Here is a 16459-nt window from a genome sequence, read left to right on the forward strand (position 1 = left end):
CAATGTCTCTTATTATTTAGGGACTTCATTCCTAAATGATTTGCCAGAAAACCACAAATGTTATATAAGGAACAAACCAAAAATAAGAAAAAAAAATCTATTAATTCTGCAAAAATCTGGACAGTTGAGAGGTATAGTTCAGCAGAGGCTGAGTTTGCCGCCATTCCCCCCTCACAAAATCATGGTCGAATGGGGCTTCCCCCCTGCAGCTATTCCAATGTCCCATTACTGGGCTATTTCACCCCATTTACCATAAACACTGTAATGTGCATACTGCTTTACTTCTACAATGATTTGGATTTCATTTAAAAGTTTTATTTTACATTTTACAGCACAAACACTAATGAGCCGCGGTGGTGCAGCGGTTAGCATTGTCGCCTCACAGCAAGAGGTTCTCCTGTTCGATTCTCGGCTGAAGCATCTTCTGTGTGGAGTCTGCATGTCTCCGCACGGCGGAGTGACATTAAAGACATACAGGTAGATGTGAGCGTGAATGGCCATGCCTTCTTTGAAGGTTGGGCATCGGGCTGGTAACTCGGCACCGTAAAAATCCACTGCCAATCATGAGCGGTCCGGAGTTCTGCTGTGACGACCCCTAATCGGGAAAATCTGAAAGACTTTTTTTACAGCACAAACACTAATAGACATCTGCTAAACAAAGCAATGCAGTTTCACAATGAAAATTGGCTTAGCATTAAAACTTTTCTGCCTTCCCTGATGGCATTTTAAATGTATTGTCTTGAACATTTTTCCAGTAAGCAATGAAACAAAATGCATGCATCAATAATGGCAAAACTGCCCAATTCAGAACATTTCCATCATAAAAGTCTACTCAAACTTCTACAATCCACCAGTATCAGTAAATATGCACAATCTCTGCAGAAGTAAAACTCCTATAAATAATTCCAAATTAAAGAGATCTGTAACTAATGAAGAGGTTTCTGCTAGCACACAACTTTATATTTCATGTTTCATCTACAAATAAAGTACCAATTTCTCTTGGGAATAAATTGTATATGCTACATTAAAAAAACAATAAGCTAATAATACTGCAATAGGGAATGGATGGCAAACTGATAACAGGTTCATCATTACTAGGTATCTCTGCCAAAGAGGGCATTCTCAGGACTGCAGAATCCACCCCCTTTAAAAGTACAACACAGTACAGTATCAGTAATGTATCTATATACTGTGGGAGCAGAACCCACAGTCTTCTGCATCAAAAGCAAGTACACTACCTGTTGTGCTATTAACAACACAAGCAGACACGGCATAAGTAGCACTAAACTTCTCTTCAAGCTTTCAGCTTCTTGTAAAATGCACTTGACTCTCAACTGCATCTCTCAACTTTGAAGCACAAGAAATCTGGAAAAAGCCAAACTTTTATGGGGGGGGGGGAACAAAAGCCCAAAAACTAGGGACACATTTTAAACACTGCTTGCATAATCTTGGAAAGTTGCTAGAATAAAATGCTGTGTTACCACCATGCATTTCACTGCCCCAGAACCCTGTGCACTACGGTCAGAGCAACATACCACTATGCCAAATCAGCTGTTTCTCAAAAGACAGGTAGACTGAAACTTAAATGGCTATCATTTAGTGAATTCAGTTTTCACCATAGCTCTCAACTTCTTAGAATAAAACACATACACAAAACCAATAATGGGGGAATACAGCCCCCAAACATATTCAGTGAATTCAGTTCTCACCATAGCTCTCAACCTGTTAGCACAAAAACCTGAACAAAACCAATAATGGGGGAATACAGCGCCAAAAATAGGGACAAATTTCAAATATTGATCTTATAAAACAGAAAATTGCTAGAATAAAAGGCTTTGTGTTACCATGTACTTTCCTGAAGAATATGACGTCTGAAATTCAAATGCCTACTTTCTGAAGAATATTAAGTCTGAAATTCAAATGCCTGTCATTATTTAGTGAATTCAAAATCCAGAAAAAACACAGATTTTTTGAGGAACAGAGCAAAAATATGAGGCAAAAATTTCACAAGTGGTGGTAGGTAGGGAATTCAAGCTCTTGCTACCTACTCCCAAGGTACAGGGCTTGAGTCTAGCCACCAGGTATATTTCCAGACGTCTTTCTAGCTACTGGGGCATTTCACACACACACACACACACACACACACACACACACACACACACACACACACACACACACACACACACGCACACACGCACACACGCACACACACTTCTGTTAGTATAAACAAGTACCTGCAGAGTTTTAGTCCAAAAACCTGCAGCTTCATTATTCCAGCCAGCCAAGTTTGCTCCAGTTTCAAAACTAAAGCCCCACGAGAGACAAAGAGAGAGAGACGAGTCCTGTCCTTCCCCAGAGAGCAGGCTCCAGCCTGCAGATGTTGCAGTCCGTTCCCCTTCCAGTCTATGTAGTTGTAACTGCACAGACATTTGGGATCTTTGCTGTTGTAGGCTGTCTACCTAATCTGGACGGTCTCACCAGCAGTACGGACTCAGGAAATGCCGTGAGTGCGCATGCAGGAGTTCAACTCAGGAAATGCCGTGAGTGCGCATGCATGAGTTCCGGGACTCGCATTTGCTGTTTTACTTATTTTTTCTTTTTTTTTTATTTTTTCTTTCTGTTGTACAGATGGGGGGGTTGCAGTCCTCTAGCCCAATAGCATTAGCTGCCCCTGCTTTTAACAGTAGTTTGTCAAACTAATGTAGGGTTAGGTTGGTTGAGTAAGGTTGTACTAGATTTTTTTAGGGATGGACATCTATCAGGTTGATGTACAACAGCATGGGCAATAATAAGTTGGTTCAGTGACAGCAGATTTGGTAATTCAAGCCATTTTAGTTGTTTTAGGGCTGTGCAGTGGTGGTTTCTATTGGGAAGGTTAGTTGCAAATCTAGATATTTTGTGGTAGCAGGTTTCTAATTTGGTTATGTCAGTTTTTCTAAGGTTACTGAAAACAGGGGAAGCATATAGTATAGTGGATAAAAAATGTGTTTTAGCAATGGACTGTCTTGTGGTTGGAGTAAAAATGGTTTGGCTGTATACAGTGAGCCAAGTTTAGTGTGGACCTTTTTAATGGTAAGGGCTATGTGCTTACCATATTTCAGTGAGTTGTCAGTTGTGACACCTAGTAACTTTGTATTGTCAACTGGTTCAATTTTAGTATTATTAGAGGAAAGGATGTGAAAGGAGAATGGGGGCACTGGAGATCTGTTATTTGTGAAGAGCATGAGTTTTGTCTTGTTTGGGTTTAGTATGAGTTGGTTTTCTGTAAGGTATTGTTCTACGGCAGTGAAGGATGTTTGGGTTCTATGCAAGAGTTCTGGGAGGGAGGGTGCTGTGCAGAAGATGTTGGAGTCATCAGCATATTGCACTATTGTGGCCTGCTTGGATACAGCACTGAGTTTATTGGTGAAAATAGATAAGAGAAGTGGCCCAAGAACTGAGCCATGTGGGACACCTACTGAGACAGGTAGCAGGGCTGAGATATTATCTTGCCACTTCACTGCTTGATGACGTTCAGTAAGACAGCTATGAAACCATGTGATTGCTGATTGGGAGAGGTTAATGGAAGATAATTCATAGAGTAGTTTTTTTCATGGAAAACTGTGCCAAAAGCTTTTGACATACTGAGGAAAATGGATGATACAAGTCTGCCACCATTTCTGTGCTGGTTGATAGAATTTGTGAAGCTTAGGAGAGCAGGTGTGGTGCTGTGCTTAGGTATAAAACCATGTTGGGTGCTGAAGAGAATGTTATTTTGTAGTACACAGGTCAGTAGTTGTGAATGGATGCATTTTTCAAGAATTTTGCTTATGAGGGGAGGATGGCAATTGGTTTGTAATTTGATAATTCAGTGAATGTGCCTCCTTTATGCAAGGGAATGATGTGGGAGATCTTCCAAAGTTCAGGGACATATTGTTCAGAGATGGACTGGGTATGAGAGAGAATCTGCTGCTAATTTCAGAAATGTGTTGGGCAGCTGATCTGCTACAAGTGTTGTGGGTTTTAGTTGATGAAGGAGTTTATTTATGTAGCTGGTCTGTATGGGCTGAAATGAGAAAGTGGTTGGCTGAGGGGTAGAAATCTTGAGAACAGTTAGTGGAGAGTTGTTGCTGCTGTTTAGTAGGGAATGCATGGAGTTTATGAAGTGTGAATTAAATTGGGCTGATGTACTCTCGGTGTGGATGGAGAGGCTGGGGGAAGGAGTGCTGGTCCGACCTGGATTTAGGAGTTGTTTTATGCTGGCCCATAATTTCTGAGGGTTGTTTTGATGTTTTGTTGGATTAATGTATAATAAGACTTTTTGTCATTCTGAGTGTGTTTTTCAGCTAAGTTTCTTAGTTGGTGACAACTTTGGAGGGAAGTTTGGTTTTTAAATGTTTGATAGTGTAACCAGGCTCTATCTCTCTGTTTCATTTGTTATACAGTGTCTTTGGTTAACCACTGGTTTGGTTTAGCTTTGATACGCATTTTTCTAAGAGGGAACAGACAGTTGAGAGCGTTTAGGAATACACTGTTAAATTACTAGACAGCATCTTCTAACTGAAGGTGTTTTAGGGGGTTCAGTTTTGTTGTTTTAGGTGGGAGTTGAAGGTTTCAGTGGAGAAGTGTCTTTTGCTGCAGATATGTGGAGGAGTTCCCTGGTCAGCCTCAGTAAGAATCTGCGATCCCTTATAAGATCCTCCAAAGCTAGCTACGAAAACAAAATCACCAGTGATTCTAGGGACAACAATAAAGCATTCTATAGCTATGTCAAGAATCTCAATGGCAACACCCAGATCTGCTCTGAGTTACAACACAATGGCATGAAAATTACAGAACCAACTGATATTGCCAATATCCTGGCAGATAGGTTCAGTGCTAACTTTACCCCCCTCTCACCCCCTAAAGGGCCCATATCTATACAGGAAGAATGCAGAGTACCTGTAATCACAACTCTGCAGGTAAAAGCTGCACTCTCTAAAGCCAAAAGCACAAAATCCATGGGACCGGGCAACATCCCAGGCTGCGTTTTACATGAACTTCAAAACGAACTGGCTCCCCAACTAAGCATCATGTTCAATCATAGTCTCGCATCAGGCTTTGTGCCCACTGAATGGTGCACAGCAACAGTTATCCCACTCCACAAATGGGGAGCCACCACTTATCCCAGGAACTACCGCCCTATTAACCTGACGAGCCTGGTCTTTAAGGCCATGGAATGTATCATCATGGAACTCATACACAAAGACATTCCCCCCTAAAGTGCAGAAAACAATCTGCATTTACTCAGTTAACCTTTTACTTAAAAACTATCTCTTTCAGAAAATTCACTAACAAGCCTTGTGAAAGGAAAATAGTTGTGTAATTTTACACTTAGTACATTCTAATCTAAAGTTAAAACTGCTAAGGAGATTGAAATTCACGGTCAACACTATTTCTTTCCTCTGCATCTATTTTACCTTTAAAAATTATAATTCTCTCAAAACTTGCATTTGTTGATATTTAAAGAGTACAGTGTTGTCCTTTAACAGATCCACTGAGGATATGACAGAATGCAAATTCTGAGCATCTCTTAATGAAGGTATTCCTTACCTTGAGTGATTCAGTTCAATTCTTTGCCAATTTCCTTTTAAACAAGCATTAGACACTCGCACTCTTCTGAGACATCAGCATAGGAAAATCCCCACTAGTCCTGCAATCTTGACTTTGTTTCCATTATTTAACATAGTTACCTTATGGAAATGATAAAAGTAGTAAATTTACAATTTTAATGGCTTACTGTTAATAATCAAGTTAGTTAAAACTCATAAAGTTGTATCTCCCACATACATTATGCAGTGCTGCAATTATTTTACCTGTAGCATTTAGAAACATATATTCTGCTACTATATTGCACTTTACTATAGTATTCAACTATTTAGCTCAAAATGCATAAATATAGGACTTCCAAGATGGCTGCACATTGAGTAACAGTTTAATTCTAGCTCTACCAGTGTTAAAACAGAAACTTAGCAGAGAAAGCCAGGGGATTTATATTTGATTGGGAAAAGTACTGACGTTGTTCAGCAAAAAGCAGTGCAAGTCCCAAACATGACTGCCAGTAATCTAGAGGAAAGTGCAAGATAAATGCACACAGACCTGATTAAAATAAACAAAACAATGATGGAGTATATCAACTCAATCAACAAAAGGCTAGAAGAAATGGAAGAAGTTTTAAACAGATATTCAGATGAGGTGATAAAACTGCAAAAAAACAGAGGTTGAAATGAAGAAAAGGCTGGCTGAATATGAGACTGCTCAAAAAGAGATATTTAAAAAAAAATAATAGAATTAGAGGACAGAGCAAGCATTTTCTGCTGTACCAGAGAAGCTGGAAGGAACAGACTGTATTAATTTTATGAAAGCACAAATAAGCAACTGGATTGGTATTCCACAGCAGGAGTTGTTAATTGTAAGGGCACATCATGTGTATGCTCCAAACCTGGTTATGAGAAAGCAACGTCGACCTTTAATAGTAAAGATGCAACCCTAAGAGCAGACGGAGTTGATTCTGACAAAATTGTAGCAGAAGGACAAAGTACTAAAAGTGGGAGACAGCAAATTGTTTGTGGAGAAAGACTACTCATTGTACACCATGCAGACTACTCATTGTACATTATGCAGAAGAGGAGTAAATTCTATTATTCAGCAAATGCTGAGAACCATGCATGAGATTCAAACTGATGTACCTAGCTATCTTCAAAATATTCTGCCCTGAATGGACAAGATCATTTTTTGATGAAGTAGATGGTAAGGAGGAAATACAAACGTTTGTCCAACAAAAAAATGAGCTGTGAAACAGAAGGAGATCTGCTCCATGTTCTTCTGGTAATAAAGACCACAGAGAGACTGTGCCAGTGAAAGCTTTTCTAATATTTTAATGGAAAGTGCAGGAGAGAAGGAAAAAAAGCACAAGCATTGACTAGAAGAATTGAGAGTATGTTGGAAGTGAAGCAGGTATAGGATGTGGGAGATGGAGATGAACAGAAAAAAAAACAGTAACTTCAAAACTGACAAATGTGGGATTACAGAGTAATACTTATATTTGTAAAACATAAAAGAATAAGAAAATCTGGAAATATTGGACTTTTTGGACTTTGTTAAATTTGTAGGGGACTCTAAAGCATATGCCATACTTCATGTCATTAATGTTCAGAAAAATACTTAGGAGATGGGAAGAGGAGGGATAAAGTTAACTGTAAGTAAAACTATTTTTAATAGTACTATTTTGATAGTGCACGATTTTCTTTGCATGTTATAAATTAAACATTTCTCAATTAATTTAAATGTAATGGGGGTACCAGTGTAACCAAGTGCTGCTGTTTTTTCTCTCCCTTCTTCTCTTTCTCCTTGTTCAGTTTTAAGACATGTATGTAATGCAATGTAAAAAAAAAAAAAGGAAGTAACAAAAGACCGGTTAAAAGAACATGACAAAAGAAAAATTAGTTTGCTTTTTCTCATTCTTGCTTAGGGGAATGACTGGATTAAGGCTCTTACCTTGATCTAGTAACAAGTTTTAAAGAATAACAAATAACTGAAAAAGAATATTGAATATTATAATGACTTTTTTCTAGCAAATAAATGCATGCTTAGTAGCATTTCTGGTCCTCATGTCTCCAAAAGACAATCTGATAAAGAGAAATGGCTAAGGAGTTTATGTTCTCTGAAAGCATGCAAGTGTTTTTCTAGGTGAGAGAGCTATAAAGATAATTCAAAACCAGACAGCACTTAGTAGAAGCACAGGCTGTACTATGCATCTTAACATGGATAACCTTTTAGGTTCACTCAAGTCTGAGTGTGGCTGTCAGTTTGGAACATTTGTTTCTATTAAGAGGGTAAAACTTCAATATTTGAATATGTACATAGTTCTTTTTGTTATTATTGACTTAATACGTTTTATGGGGGTATTGTGGGTGTGCTTGTTGTTTTGTTTGAAGGATCTCAATAAAACAAAACATTTTGTAAGATGTGATATAGGCTCAAATGGATATGACAAGAAACAGCTGTATACAATATCAACCTGCCAAACAGTGTATGCATGTAATACAAAAGCTGGAACTAGACAGTTAATGAAAAAATCTGTTATACATAAAAGGTGGGAATAATAACCTTTTAATAAAATGATGTTTTCTGTAATGTCTTTAAAAGTCAATGGTCTCACAGATAAATACAAAAAAGAAACAGTAGTGAACAATATTAAAAATGTAGAGTGCAAACAGCTATGCTACAGGAGACACTCTTGGAAAGAAATAAAAGTGAATTTGAAAAAGAAATGTTTTCAGGATGGTTATTCAGCAGAATACCTGGGACAAATAAAAAGACGAATACTTATATTGATTGCAGTAGGAACTCCAACAGTGATAGAAGATAGAAAAGATAATAATGGTAGATTTGTAGTACTAAGGGGCTACTGGCAAGGGAAGAGGATTACATTGACATGTATTTATATTCCACTAAAACTGCTATAATGGAGCTTAAGAAAAGTCTGGGAGAAATAATCAGCTTTGAGCAAGGAATATTACTTATAGCTGGGGACTGGAATTTGATTTTCAACAGCGAAGATGTGTCTGGGGGTGACCAGAAGGGAAAATATAACAAACAAGGGTAGATTTTTGAAGAAATATATGAAAATATTTGGCATGGAAGATGTGAATTCAGTACTAGGAGTTAGTAGTGAATTTACATATTATTCCCCAAGATACAAAAACTGGGCTAGGCTAGATAGAATTTACATTTCACAGGAACACATGCATTTATTTGAAGGTCTTGATATGAACTCAATAACTATTTCAGAGCATGTGTCAGTAATAACTAAAATAAAAGCACAGGGTAATAAAATAAAATTGACACATTGGCACTTTCTCGCATATCTGTTGAAAAAAGAGGAATTTAAGGAATGGGTAGTGGAAATTATTCAGGAGCCATTAGAAAAGATTAGATCTTCTGAAAATATAGCTAGAGAGTGGGATAAAATTAAAGTGGAGTTTAAAAATAGGGTGGAAATAAAAGAAAAGGAAATATGGTTAAAAAGAAACACATTATTTAGATGGACTGACAAATATTAAAGTATTGCAAAATAGGGGGAATCTCACAGAACAAGAAGAGGATCAACTGCAGGATGCTAAACAGAATATAAGGGATTACCTTGATAATATGCATGAGTTTAGAAAGTTTGCTGTTACGCAACTTTTTTTTATAATAACTCTACAGCACAAAAACATTTAGCACAACAACTCAGGCAACAGAAATACGGAGCCTATAATAAGAAAAATAACAAGAGATCCAGTAGAAGTATTAGAAATATTTCAGAAATTCTATGAAAGTCTGTAGAAAGCAGCAAAAAATATGGAAATCAAGAAAAGGTACTAATGGAAATCTTTATGGAAGAATTAAATATGCCAAAGTTAGAGGCAGACGAGGCTCAATTACTAACAGTTAGGATAGGGGGAGATGAGATAAAAATGGTGATATATAACCAGTCTACAGGAAAGGCCCCAGAAGTAGATAGTATTCCTGTGGAACTTTGGAATCTAGGAGGGGAAAAAATATAAAGATCTGGAAGGTTTTCTTTAATAGTATTTTAAGAAGAAGAGAAGTACCAACATCCTGGAAGAAAGCGGTGGTAGCTTTAATACCTAAAGAGTGTAAAGATCCATCAGATCCGGCTTCCTACAGGCCCATTTGAATCCTAAACCATGATTATAAAGTGTTTATGTCTTCAATGGCTAAAAGAATGGCAAAAGTGATGCCAAAATTGATAGATATGGATCAGTGTGGCTTTGTGGAGGGGAAGAAAACATGACAACATTAAACAGAACATTGATGATCCAGAGGGAAGCAGAATTTAAGAAAACACCACTGTTGGTAGGTCTTGATGCACAGAAAGAATTTAACATAGTAAGCTGGGAGTTTATGGCAACTGAATGTAATATTTAAATCAAAGTTTCTAGTTGTTTTTGTGGTCTGATGAAGTGCATATAGTATGAAAATGCTTACCAATAAAACATTTTTATCCTCTAGCCTTGGTGAAAGGAGCCAAGTTATTGGCGGCAAATAACTAGAGAGGGAAAGGTAAGAGAATGGGAAGATGCCAAGAACTTATTTGGACTGCAGGTTAGAGATTGCCTTCCTATCAAGGATTGATATCAGAGTATAGGCAAAGAGAAATAAATGCGGGGGGTCCTAAATAAAAGACTAGCACTGGTAGAGTTTTTAGCAGAATCTAGAAAAGAAGTTGCCGATAAGAAAGCAATAATTAGTAGAGCATATAAAATATTGCATGATAACTATGAGAATCAATCAGAGGAGGTTAGAAGGGATTGGGAAGAGAGACTGGATAAGCAATTCTCAAAGAAACAATGATTGGATATATGTTTGTCTCCCAAATATGCAAACAAATCTAGAAGATTTAGGTTTTTTACTTGGAAATGTTTACACAGATATTTTATATACCCCAAATAGACACCAGAGAATTTTTCCACAGGTAGACAGCAAATGTTGGAGGTGCAATGGGGAAGAAAGAGGTAACTGGAAACATATTTTCTGATAGTATAATGTGTGGCTGCCTAAAATGCAATTATCAGAAAATGGAAATCAAAGTCTAAACCAACTATGCTAGAAGTAGTGAATATAGTAAGTGATAAAACAACTGGCATTGGGATCTTTAGAAAGGGGTAGGAGCAAATTACATTGGAAAAAATGGGAATTGTGGGAACAATAAATATAGGGCAGGAATGATTTGTAAAAGAAGGCAGGATTTGAATGAGCTATGTGATGTTTGACTGACAATGGTTGGGTAGATTATAAGTGATGTATAATGTTTCCAACTAAAATTATGTCAGTATGGTTTATGATGTAAAATGCTTGCAACTATGATTATGACAATATGGTTTGTTTTCATTCATATAAATGTATGATTGCTTATGCCATGAGTCATAATAAAGATGTTTCTTGTTTAAAAAATGCATAAATAAAAAATTCTTTCCCCCATTTGTTTCCTTCATAAGGAAGCACAACATGAGATTCACATGCATTAGCCCCCAGCGTATTTTAAAATAAACAGCACACAGTGAGCTGAGACTCAAGAGCTCCCTCTCTGTTTTACCAAACTCACTGAATTATTCATCTTCTGTATAGTCCTCACCCTCTGTCCTGAATGGCACAAAACGAGATACATGCTTTTCAACTTTCCCATAAGCTTAAGCAGCTTACAGTGAGACTAGTATTTTTCATTTTTTCTACTGTTCGTTAAGTTCACTTGTTAGTCTTCCTCCTGTTCCTCATCTTCTTGCAGTACTGGCATTTGATATGAATTCAAGCTTCTTCTAATTCTTACGGTCCACTCCTGGTTTTCTCTCTTTCACTCAATTACATATATTTTTTGAACAAGTGAAAAAGTTCCAATGGCACAGTCTCTTTTGGGCCTTTCTTACTTGTGTAGGATACAGAAACAAAGTCTTCTTCCCTTTGCTGACTGGAGTTCTGTTGACTAAACATTTTTCTCCTCTAAAACCAGATATACCTCTATAAACATTTCTGACACAACTGGAAAAATATTTAAAGACCGCTATGTACAGCAGTTTAAATCTCACCGCATGGTCATAGCCATACTAGAATAAATGTACTCCTCTTTTGTATAGCATAATATGAATAGTCTTTACCATAAATAGCATCACATCACCAACTTTCAACACCTTTCTTTTTCCCATACTTTAGTCAGAAGCATCACCTTTTGCTGGTATGACTATACTTTGACCCATATGGGACTTGGTTTCTTTATGGAGACTAAATTAAGAGCATAAGTGTGATGCATCATCTCAGTTAACAAATCCTCCTTTGAAACAGCAGTCCAGTTGTTTTATTTATTTATTTATTTATTTTTGTGCCTTCATAAAGTAAATGCAGTTCACTTTCTCTTACTTCTCTGGTACTGTAGAAAACTTCAGGTTTCTCTCCATGCTCCATCTTCTATCTCAACCATTTTCTGAAAGAAGTCATTTGATTCCTACATTTCTGTCATTACTTCTTTTATTTCTGTTTTTGACTTATTCAAACTTAGCAGTTTATCAGACTGATTATTTAATCCTCTATTTTTGAAGATTCCAGGATGACTGCATTATGAAAAGAAGGTTGATCAGAGTTCTCCCAGTGTAAAAATAAATAAATAAATAAATAAAAGCTAACAATTTGAGTAAAATTTGGTAACTAGTTAGTCACTACACTGTTTGGATTTCAGCAAAGAATAAATCCAAAGAAGTTAAGAGAAAATCAACTAAAAAAAACTGAAGAAAAAATTCTGGCAGGGAATCGTCTTGCAGTTCAGCAAAAAAACAATTCAAGTTTCATCTTTGGTATGTGAGATAGCCTCCAGTAATTTAGAAGGAAAATAAATCAAATGCATTCATAGACATTTAAAATAAGTGAGACAGTGGAAATTAGAAAGTGAAATGACAATAGGCTGTAAAGAATAGAATAAGAAGTTATGTACCTACCATAACGTTCCATGTTAGTTGTCTTCTTCTCGCCTTCTTTCTTGCTGGATGGGTTCGGAGCCGATCCTCAGCTCCGACTCAGCCAATACTAAAGCTCGAGAGCTAATTCCACCGGCTCGAGGCTCCCCTATATCCCACAATGCTAGGCGGTAACTACTCAGATCTCGTTTGATAGCTATACCAAGCAACCCTAGTCTCCATAGAATGGAGAAGGGAAACCCACCTCAAACAACCTGCGTGAAAGGTATCGCAGACCTAAGAAAGGAGAAAAGGAGGTGGAAGAACGTGTGGGAATGACGACTTCCAGAGGAAGAACACAAACTGAATTCCTGTCGGTCTGTCCAGGCTTGGGGGAAGGAGGGTGGGACGCGAGAAGAAGACAACTAACATGGAACGTTATGGTAAGTACATAACTTCTTAATGTTCAGTTGTCTATCTCGCCTTCATTCTTGCTGGATGGGACCGCGTCCCTAGCCCCCGGGTGGCCTATCGGAACAGACTCTTGAGAACAGTGGAACCAAAGTTGGCACGGCTTCTGGAAACCATGTCCAATTTGTAATGTGAAATGAAGGTATGAGGAGAAGCCCAGGTGGCTGCTGCACAAATGGAATCTATTGGCAGCCTATCCTGAAAAGCTACGGATGTAGCTAATGCCCTAGTTGAATGAGCTCTAGGTCTTGAGGGTAGTTTTTGATGTCTGATCTCATAGATGAAGGTAATTGTAGAGGTGAGCCATCTAGAGAGGGATACTTTAGTAACAGGAAGGCCCAATTTCCCTTCCGCATACGACAGAAACAATTGATCAGATTTCCTAAATTGCTTAGTCCTGTCTAAGTAATATCTAAGTTGGCGATGAACATCCAAAAAATGTAGCTTTTGTTCTGACCTGTTTGAATAGTTAGGGGAAAAAGACGGGGAGATCAATAATTTGGTTTAGGTTTACTTGAGAGGAAACTTTAGGTAAAAAGGATGGATTAGTACGGAGGGATACCCTATCTTTGTGAAACATTAAGTAAGGAGGACGACTGCACAGAGCATGGAGTTCAGATACCCTTCTCGCTGAAGTTATAGCTACCAGAAAAAGTGTCTTCCAAGAAAGCAACTTCAGAGAACATGAAGCCGCCGGTTCGAAGGGAGGAAGGATTAAGGATGCCAGAACCAAGTTCAAATCCCATTGAGGTGGGGGATCTTTGATTGGAGGTTTGAGAAGAAATACGCCCCTTAAAAAGGCTTTACAGAGTTTGTGAGCCATGATGCTAGACTCCGAGACACCAACATGAAAATTAGATATGGCAGCCAATTGAATTTTAATGGTAGATGCAGATGATCCTAAATGAAAGAGTTCTGCTAGAAAGTCTAGAATAGACTGGATAGGTGCAGTAAAGGGATCTATGTTTTTTGATGTTGCCCAAAAAACAAAGCGTTTCCATTTGCTACTATAAATCTTCCGGGTAGAAGATTTATGAGAGGCTATCAAGATATCTCGGAGCGAGCGAGATATTGATTGAAGCCTGGCTAAGGTTGGAATCAGAGAAACCACGCTGTGAGGTTTAGAGAAAGCAGAGATTGGTGCAGCTGACCCGATTGGTGGGTTAACAGATCTGGTACTGGGTCCAGATGCCAAGGCTGCTCCAAAAGGTAACGATGAAGAAACGGAAACCATATCTGTCAAGGCCAGTAAGGGGCAATGAGGATCATTGTCACTCTCAAAGCGATGGCTTTCTGAATTAGTTGAGATATCAGTGGAAAGGGGGGAAAGGCATATAGAAGTCCCCGGGGCCAATCGTGGACTAGAGCGTCTCTGGTGGGATGGCCTGTTAACGGGAAGAGAGTGAAGAAGTTGTGACACTTGCTGTTTTGGGGAGTAGCAAAAAGATCACAGCAAGGTTGGCCCCATATTAGGAATACTTCTTCTAAAACTGATTTCTTTAGAGACCACTCGTGGGGCATGAGAATTGCCCTGCTCAACTTGTCTGCAATAACGTTGGATTTCCCGGCAATGTGCGTTGCTATCAGAAAACGCTGAGAAGAGATCGCCCATTGCCAAAGTCTGAGTGCCTCTCGACATAAAGGGTATGATCTGGTTCCGCCTTGTTTGTTGATATACCACACTACGGACATGTTGTCTGTCTGAATTGCAATAGTCCCAGTGGGAAGAGAGTCGTGAAGGGCTTGCAACTCTAAAAGCACTGCTCTCATCTCTAAGACGTTTATGTGCAAGTGGCACTCGAAAGGTTGCCACGTGCCTTGGACTGTCCTGCCCTGATAATGCCCCCCCACCCGATCAGGGAGGCGTCTGTTGTCAACGTGGCGACTGGGGGGGGGGGATGAAGGGTCTTCCTTGGAGAACTTGAGGTGATGTGATCCACCAAGACAGTTGATTCTTGCATGATTGAGTTATCAATATGGTATGGGACATCGGGAGCTGTTGAAAGGACCATTGAGTAAACAGCATCCATTGGAGGATCCTCATGTGGAAGCGAGCTAAAGGGAGAAGGGGAATAGCTGCTGCCATGAGTCCTAACACCTTCAAAACTAGTCTGGCTTTGACTTTGTTGCATTGTAAGAGAAGGGAAACTTGTTTTCGAATGTCTGACACTCTCTGTTCTGTGAGTCTGGCTGAAAGATTGAGTGTGTCTAAGGTGGCGTCTATAAAGGTAATTGATTGACAAGGCGACAAGGCAGATTTTTCGAAATTTATTGAAATGCCTAGAGCTTGGCAAGATTGGATGGTGAAGTCCCTGGATAGAAGAAGCTGATGTCTGGTGGTGGCGGTAAGGAGCCAGTCATCTAAATATGGAAACACCTGGAATCCTTGACGTCTCAAGTGAGCCGCGACCACTGCCATGCATTTGGTAAACACACGGGGGGCTGTAGTGAGACCAAAGGGCAGGGCCCTGAACTGGTAGTGACTGGCTCCCAGCCTGAAGCGGAGATATCTCCTGGAGCGTCTGTTCATCTTGATGTGGTAGTACGCGTCCTGAAGATCTATCGAGCACATCCAATTGTCCTGACCCAAGAAGGGTAGAATGGACTGTAGCGTGACCATCCAGAATTTTGTTTTCCTGACATACTTGTTTAAGTAGCTGAGATCCAGTATGGGTCTCCAGTCCCCTGTTTTCTTTGGTACCAAAAAGAATTTGGAGTAGATTCGGATCCTTGCTGGTCTGCTGGGACTGATTGGATAGCTCTTTTTGATAGCAGCTTTGAAATTTCTAATGCTGCTTGTTCCCTTAGACTGGGTGGAACGTCTGGAAGGGATCTTTTGGGTTGGGATGGGATGTGAATAAAGGGAATTTTGTAACCCTCGGATATGATCGACTGTACCCATTTGTCTTGAGTAAGGGAAAGCCAGGCTTTTGGGTACAGGGATAACCTTCCCCCGACTGCCTCCGAAGGTGGACAGCTGGGCAGCCCCTCAGGGATGCTGAAAGGGTTTATCAGAGAACATTTCTCTGCTACTCTGGTTTTGCGGACCTCCTCTGCCTCTAGGGCGGCGTCTATTATTATTCCCCCCTCTGCCTCTAGAGGGGAATCGACCTTCTGCGTCAGATGAGACTCCCTGGGATTGTTTACGGAACCACATCTTTCCTCCCCTCTGACCTTTGGGATAGGGTCTAGAAGGGGTAGAAAAACTGACTCCTACGGCAGAGAGAGTCTTACCTTCTACCTCACACCTGGTCAATGTATCCTTCACCTGTGGACCAAACAAGGATGATCCATCAAAGGGAGAATTGGTGAAGGACGCCTTGAAAGGGTCCGCAAAGTTGCACAGCCGCATCCAGGCGTGACATTGTAAGGCAACACCTGTGCCTGCGGCTCTACTCGCCCCATCCGCAGCATATGAGACAAGCCGCATGGAGGAGTTAACGATGGAATTCAGGGTTGCCAACTGGGAGTTCATTCTGTCTTGGAACCCCTCAGCTGTAGGATCCTTTATCATTTCAGCC

General features: G+C 39.4%; 1 protein-coding gene across 4 annotated transcripts in view; it reads right to left on the bottom strand.

The window, feature by feature from the left end:
• The window catches only part of CFAP206 (cilia and flagella associated protein 206), a 1515781-nt gene that overhangs the window by 1363775 nt on the left and 135547 nt on the right, over positions 1-16459 (bottom strand). For 2 of the 4 annotated variants that reach the window (XM_044069237.1, XM_044069245.1), the window contains exon 2: positions 5572-5711. The exons of the other annotated variants lie outside the window; for them this stretch is intronic. The gene's annotated coding sequence lies outside the window, so the exon portion shown is untranslated. The remainder of the gene's footprint in view (positions 1-5571; positions 5712-16459) is intronic. 4 annotated transcript variants of the gene reach the window in all.

This window comes from Protopterus annectens, chromosome 1.part0 (genome assembly GCF_019279795.1).
Source record: "Protopterus annectens isolate FY-2018-M chromosome 1.part0, PAN1.0, whole genome shotgun sequence".
In the NCBI taxonomy this organism is placed as follows: Eukaryota; Metazoa; Chordata; order Ceratodontiformes; family Protopteridae; genus Protopterus; species Protopterus annectens.